The 6281-nt window shown below is 44.3% G+C and overlaps 1 pseudogene; it reads right to left on the bottom strand.

Annotated features, from left to right (window-relative positions):
• Positions 1 to 3003, bottom strand: part of LOC111967500 (solute carrier family 41 member 1-like) — a 37821-nt pseudogene extending 34818 nt beyond the window's left edge.
• Between the last annotated feature and the right edge of the window lie 3278 nt (positions 3004 to 6281).

The raw sequence follows: 6281 nt of genomic DNA, 5'->3' as shown, positions 1-6281 counted from the left end.
TGAGGTAGCATAAGCACATTACAGTACAGTTCYTGACACAGGGACTAGTGTTGTCTATAGCCTACAGGTGGAACAGAACTATGTCTCAACACTCTGTTTCTTAGTCCATACTGCAGATTGAATCAGTAGGTTCAGGAGTTTTTGTCTGACCATGTGATCTGTCACATCAGAAATAAATTGGTGTGAATCAAAACAGGGTAGACTAATCAGAATCCTTGGGACAACCCTACCCTAAACCCTAACCGTTTAAAATGTCTTCTTCAATGGGGTGGCGTCGGAGTTAGGTCGTCCCAAGCATCCCAATTAGCAATAAACATCAAAATAGTCTCTCCTCACCTGAACGATGTCTAGCACCATACCCGCCGCCACCGTCCCGAACCCGGCCAGCAGGAACGGTAAGACCACCTGGAGGCCAATAGAGAAGGAGGTCTCCTTCAATGGCGCCGGTGGCTCTGGGCTCTGGTCAGTGCTTATGTCGTCACTCTCATTGCTCTGGCTGGCGTTCTCCAGGAGAGCGTCCTCCTCGCGCTGGCCCTTGGCATTCGCCCTACAGTCTATCACCACTATCTCCCGCTCCTCATCTCCTGGTTCACCAGACCTGTCCGCGACGGATGTCACCTCAGTGAGCTCGTACTCGCCCCTCTCCTCAGGTCTCATCTCTTCGGGGTCCTCGGTGAGGATGGCTGGGTGAACGGAGCCGTTGGAGTGGAGGTATGCTGGTGGCACCACCTCCTTCTTCATCTCTATCGCCCCGGATGACATGTCAGTGTCCGACGGTTTGTCTTGCTCTTTCGACCAAAGTACCATGCGGAAGCTTTTGGGGACAGTAGACTGAATGAGAAATATAGGCTATGGCCAAAAGGTGTGGGACGTTTAATTGAGTTTAGATTTCCCTTGATCGGTTTTTAATAACCTGATCTCACAACATAATTTATCCCATTAAAAAATGCTGGTGAGTGGCACTCAGGTGTGGTCACGAACGCGAATTTATGTGGTAATAAAAAAACGATTCAAGGGCGCAACTAGGCTACTCTTGCGTCTGCAAAGGCAGGTGTGAGTCGCCGCTCTCCCCCAGGCGTGCGTACCCTCTTGCCGGTGCTTCGGGAGAAGCTCGAGTATGTTCTCCATTCACTGCGTGCTCAAGGTAGACAGATGGATAGAAGAATGAAACATATATTTTCCAAAAAAGATATCAAAAACAAAGAAACAAACAAATTGTTATCTGGTCAATGTTCTCTGATAGCATAATCTGGTCAATAACGTCTGGTAGCCAAAGGGTATTAAAAAGTTGGTCTTAAAAAGTAAATGAAGTAGCCTAGGTCCAGTAGTTATTTTCAGAAAGTCATCCAAGAGCGCAGTCCAGTCCTGCACGCACTCTGACAGTCCTCTCAGACTAGCTCGCGCCAGTCGGGGTGTCCGGGGCTGGGAAGGTCTCACCTTACACCACGTGGTTATTTTATGAGGAGTATTTAAAGATCTGCAGCACGGATAGGGTTACTGAACTGCGGAAAAGTACTTATCCTCCAGCGCTCTGGCCACGGTTCTCCTAAAAGAGAAGAGATTAAGAATAACGTTTATGCATAGGCTACATGCTCTGTCTCTTTCACATGAAATATTARCTTTACAAAATTGATTCAAACTGTTTTATTGGCTTTTGTGGACATTTGCCTTTAAATGGCATTATTGCGCGCAACTGTCTACAATGGAATGGACATGGCAATACTGMATTTATTTGGTAGGCACTGGTGAGGTATTTAAAAATACAATTGTAGGCTGTTTGCCTATGTTATCCTCAAACGGGTGATATCCATATCAATAGGTCTACATTGTTACCTAATTCCACAGCGGCATAATTTCTTGACATGATCATGATCTMTGGATGAACAGAACCCTTAGACACTTAGGCTCTAGCCCACCTAAATCAGCCTTTACTTTCAGCTGTCTACTTCAAGATGAGCTTACTAAGGGTCGGCTAACCGTTAAAAGCGGTGTTTTGTGCCAACAACTCTCCATGCTTTACACTCTTGTTTGGCGTTATGAAGAGGGGTTGCCTATAGGAACGTTTACAAACGGGTATATATATATACAGGATACAGCGCCAAACATGTAATTTCCTCTGACCGGCTATAAATAATCTGCCTTCAGTCAAGGTGTACATCCTCTAACGCTGATTCTCTCCCAGCATGTTATGACATCCGTAGAGGATACGCTGAAACGTCAGTGCGCATTTGGTTTCCCCCCTGGTCCTGGAACAATCCTTTGCTCTGTTTAGTAGTCAAGACCAATACCCCRCAGCCCAACATGGCAAAGGCGTAAATTAGTACAAGCTTGGTCGTAGCTGAATAGGGGGAACCCTCCTGTTTTAGTAATAATTCCAACACGATCGCTGTATTAAATGACAGATCATGTGGATTTTTTCTCTCCAAGTGTAGCCAGCCCAGTTATGTATAATGAAATAGTTCAAGCAACTGGCTTGACAGATAAACGAGCCTTAACGTAACGCTAACACGAGGCAGGAAATATTCTCTGAAGTGGCCATGACAACAACAAAAAATATTCCCTTACCGATATTAAACATTTATTCACACACACAGAGAGAGAGAGAGAGCGATAGAGAGAGAGAGAGATAGGAAGTGCAGTGAGTAATAAAACATGAAAATAGTCTATGCTCAGCATCCCCCATCCAATAGGTCTGGATCGGTACCAGCACATCAGGTATAACAGACAGTTCTTTACCTAAAACGCGTAGGTCCACAGAGGAGACGAGAGAACTCAAAACAGAAGCAGAACAGAGGGCACTGCTGAACGCCACACAACGGTTGTCTCATATCCTGCACTCGGTTATAATGTGTGCTGCAGCCTGTGTGGGCGCAGGTGTGCATGCCTTATGTACGGTAACGGCCCGTACCAGGCTTAATCGTTAACCCCGAGTGGTTAAGGCTGTCACTTTCCGACCGTCACATTGTTCCATTCAGAAGAACCATGCGAGCCGCTACATGCGCATCTACAGTATAAACCACATCCTGGCATAGGAAGTCACAAGGCGGGTCCACCAGAGATGACGTGAGCACGTGTGCGTGAGAGCCCCCTCATGTTTCTCCCTGTTTTTAAATTAATGTTTATATTTTCTCCATGAATGGTTGAGCCACGTCTCTGTCCGATAAGCACGGAGTGATTTGATCTATCCCTGCCAATAACACCCATGGAGCGAAGAGTTGGGATGGTTATAGACTGGATTTTTCATTGTAACTGAAAGGGACTCTCAGATAACCCATTCACCAACACATCCTTATATAACTGGATTGGTCTTCACCCCACCATGCTCATTCAGAAGTACACATAAACAATGCAGGATTAGGATGATATTCTAATATCCTTATAGTACACTAGTAGAGATCATAGATGATAGCACAGGGGAAATGGTATTGAGCCCAGGTCATCTGTACTTTCCAACACCTTGAAAGTGAGCTAAAACGTAGGCATTCACAGAATTACATCAACTATAATTTGACCTCAGCAACTGATAGGCTAGATATCAACTGTGTGACTCAGGTCAAGGCACCAATGTGACCTGTTTTCACCAATGTGAAGTGGACTGACTAGGTATTGATCTTGGGTAATCTGTTTCACTCAAGATGACGTTTACCCACTGAGCTAAAGCCCATATAGGTGTTAGTGCTGGATTACACTCAGGGTTTTCACAATGGTAGGCATGGGCCCAGTGCTGTTTCCTGTTGTTTGCTAACTGACTGGTTTTCCTATTGAAGTTGGGGTTGTACCAGGATGGAGATGTAACAAGAAATACATAAAGTGTTAGCTACAGTTAGGGTTGCACATTTTGGGGAATATTCAGAGGTGGAAACTTTCCGTGAGAATTAATGGAAATATATGCAAATTAATATTAATACCATTTAAATGTAGATGTTTTTTTGCGTTGTATATATTTACCATGTCATATGGAGACAGAAACATAAACCTTTCACCTCATCATAAGTAGACATAATTGCAAATTATTAAATCCTTCCAATATAAATAAATAAAACAATTTAGTTACGGATTGAACTAATTAAATGAGTTGACTCTTCACATGGGATGATTTCACTAAACAACAAAAGCAAGGGAATATTGAATGCTCCCCAATGATCCATCACGTCTCCCAAAAACGTTTTCAACATACATCTGTAAAATTATAGTCTAGAAACTAAAGCTTTGGTTGTCTTTCTCTCAGGCTTCCATGTCTTCTCCATGGACCTCCTCAATGTCCACCTCTTGACCATCAGACTCTGAGACCTCATCTTCACTGTCACTTTCCAACGTTGTTGAGGATGGCTCTTTATCAGGCTCAAAAAGCCTCAAATTTGCCCAGATGGTCACCAATTTTTCAACCCTTGTATTGGTCAGCCTGTTGCGTGCTTTGGTGTGTGTGTTCCCAAACAAGGACCAGTTGTGCTCTAAGGCAGCTGATGTTGATGGGATTTGGAGGATGATGGAGGCAACAGGGGAAAGAGCCTCAGATCCACAAAGTCGCTTCCACCAGGTGGCTGATGAGATAAGTTGGCACGACTGCCATATTTTGCATCTCCATCCCAAAGCCCTTGCTTGGAAGTGTACTTCGCCAGACTGCCAAGAACATTGCACTCATCCAGGCCAAGGTGGCGAGACATGGTAGTGATGACACCATAGGCCTTGTTGATCTCTGCACCAGACAAGATGCTCTTGCCATACTTGAGGTCTAACATGTACGCTGTGGCGTGTATGGGCTTCAGGCAGAAGTCTTCACGCTTTTTGATGTATTTCAGAACTGCAGTTTCCTCTGCTTGGAGCAACAGTGAAGTGGGCAGGGCAGTACGGATTTATTCTCTTACATCTGCAAGCAGAGTCTGAACATCAGACAGGATGGCATTGTCTCCCTCAATCCGTGCAATGGCTACTGCTATAGATTTCAGGAGTTTCAGGCTGCTTACCACTCTCTCCCAAAATACATAATCCAGGAGGATCCTCTTGATGGCTATTGTTATTCTTATTGTGTTACTTTTCATTCTTACTTTTTATTTTAGCCTACTTGGTAAATATTTTCTTCTTTTTGAACTGCACTGTTGGTTAAGGGCTTGTAAGTAAGCATTTCACGGTAAAGTCTACACTTGTTGTATTTGGTGCATGTGGCAAATAAAGTTTGATTTGATGGGGCTGTACATATCGGCAGACTGTGATATGGCCATTTCTTGGAGTGATGCCTTCCCCTCCAGGAGACTGTCAAACATGATGACAACACCACCCCAATAGGTGTTGCTGGGCAGCTTCAATTTGGTGCTCTTATTCTTCTCGCTTTGCTTGGTGAGGTAGATTGCTGCTAAAACTTGATGACCCTTCACATACCTAACCATTTCTTTGGCTCTCTTGTTGAGTGTATCCATTGCTTTCAGTGCCATGATGTACTTGAGGAGCAGATTCAATGCATGAGCAGCACAGCCAATGGCTGTGATGTGAGGGTAGGACTCCTCCACTTTAGACCAAGCAGGCTTCATGTTCGCAGCATTGTATGTCACCAGTGCAAATACGGTCTGTGGTCCAAGGTCATTGAGGACTGCCTTCAGCTTATCTGCAATGTAGAGACCGGTGTGTCTGTTGTCCCTTGTGTCTGTGCTCTTGTAGCATAATGGTTGAGGTGTGGAGGATGATGTAGTTAATTATTCCTTGCCCACAAACATTCAACCACCCATCAGAGATGATAGCAATACAGTCTGCTTTCTCTATGATTTTCTTGACCTTCACTTGAACTCTGTTGAACTCTGCATCCAGCAAATGAGTAGATAAAGCATGTCAGGTTGGAGGGGTGTATGCTGGGCGAAGAACATTCAGAAATCTCTTCCAATACACATTGCCTGTGAGCATCAGAGGTGAACCAGTTGCATACACAGCTCGAGCAAGACATTAGTCAGCATTTCTCTGACTACGTTCCTCCCTTGAGTCAAAAAACTTCTGATTCCAGGAGGACCATGAGCTGTTGCTATCGATAAGGTGTCTGATTCATAATTTTCTCCTTGACTAGAAGTAGAGGGACTTTTGTCAGAGGTTGCTTGTTGTGAGCACTGAGGGAACTTTATGCACTTGGCCAGATGATTCTGCATCTTTGTTGCATTCTTCACATGTCATTTGGCACAGTATTTGCAAATGTACACAGCTTTTCCTTTTACATTAGCTGCAGTGAAATGTCGCCACACATCAGATAGTGTCGGTGGCATTTTCCTGTAAAGATTAGAAAAAGGAGTAAAAAACAAAAC

The sequence above is a fragment of the Salvelinus sp. IW2-2015 genome, linkage group LG1, assembly GCF_002910315.2.
Source record: "Salvelinus sp. IW2-2015 linkage group LG1, ASM291031v2, whole genome shotgun sequence".
In the NCBI taxonomy this organism is placed as follows: Eukaryota; Metazoa; Chordata; class Actinopteri; order Salmoniformes; family Salmonidae; genus Salvelinus; species Salvelinus sp. IW2-2015.
This window is presented reverse-complemented; position numbering and strand designations above follow the sequence as displayed.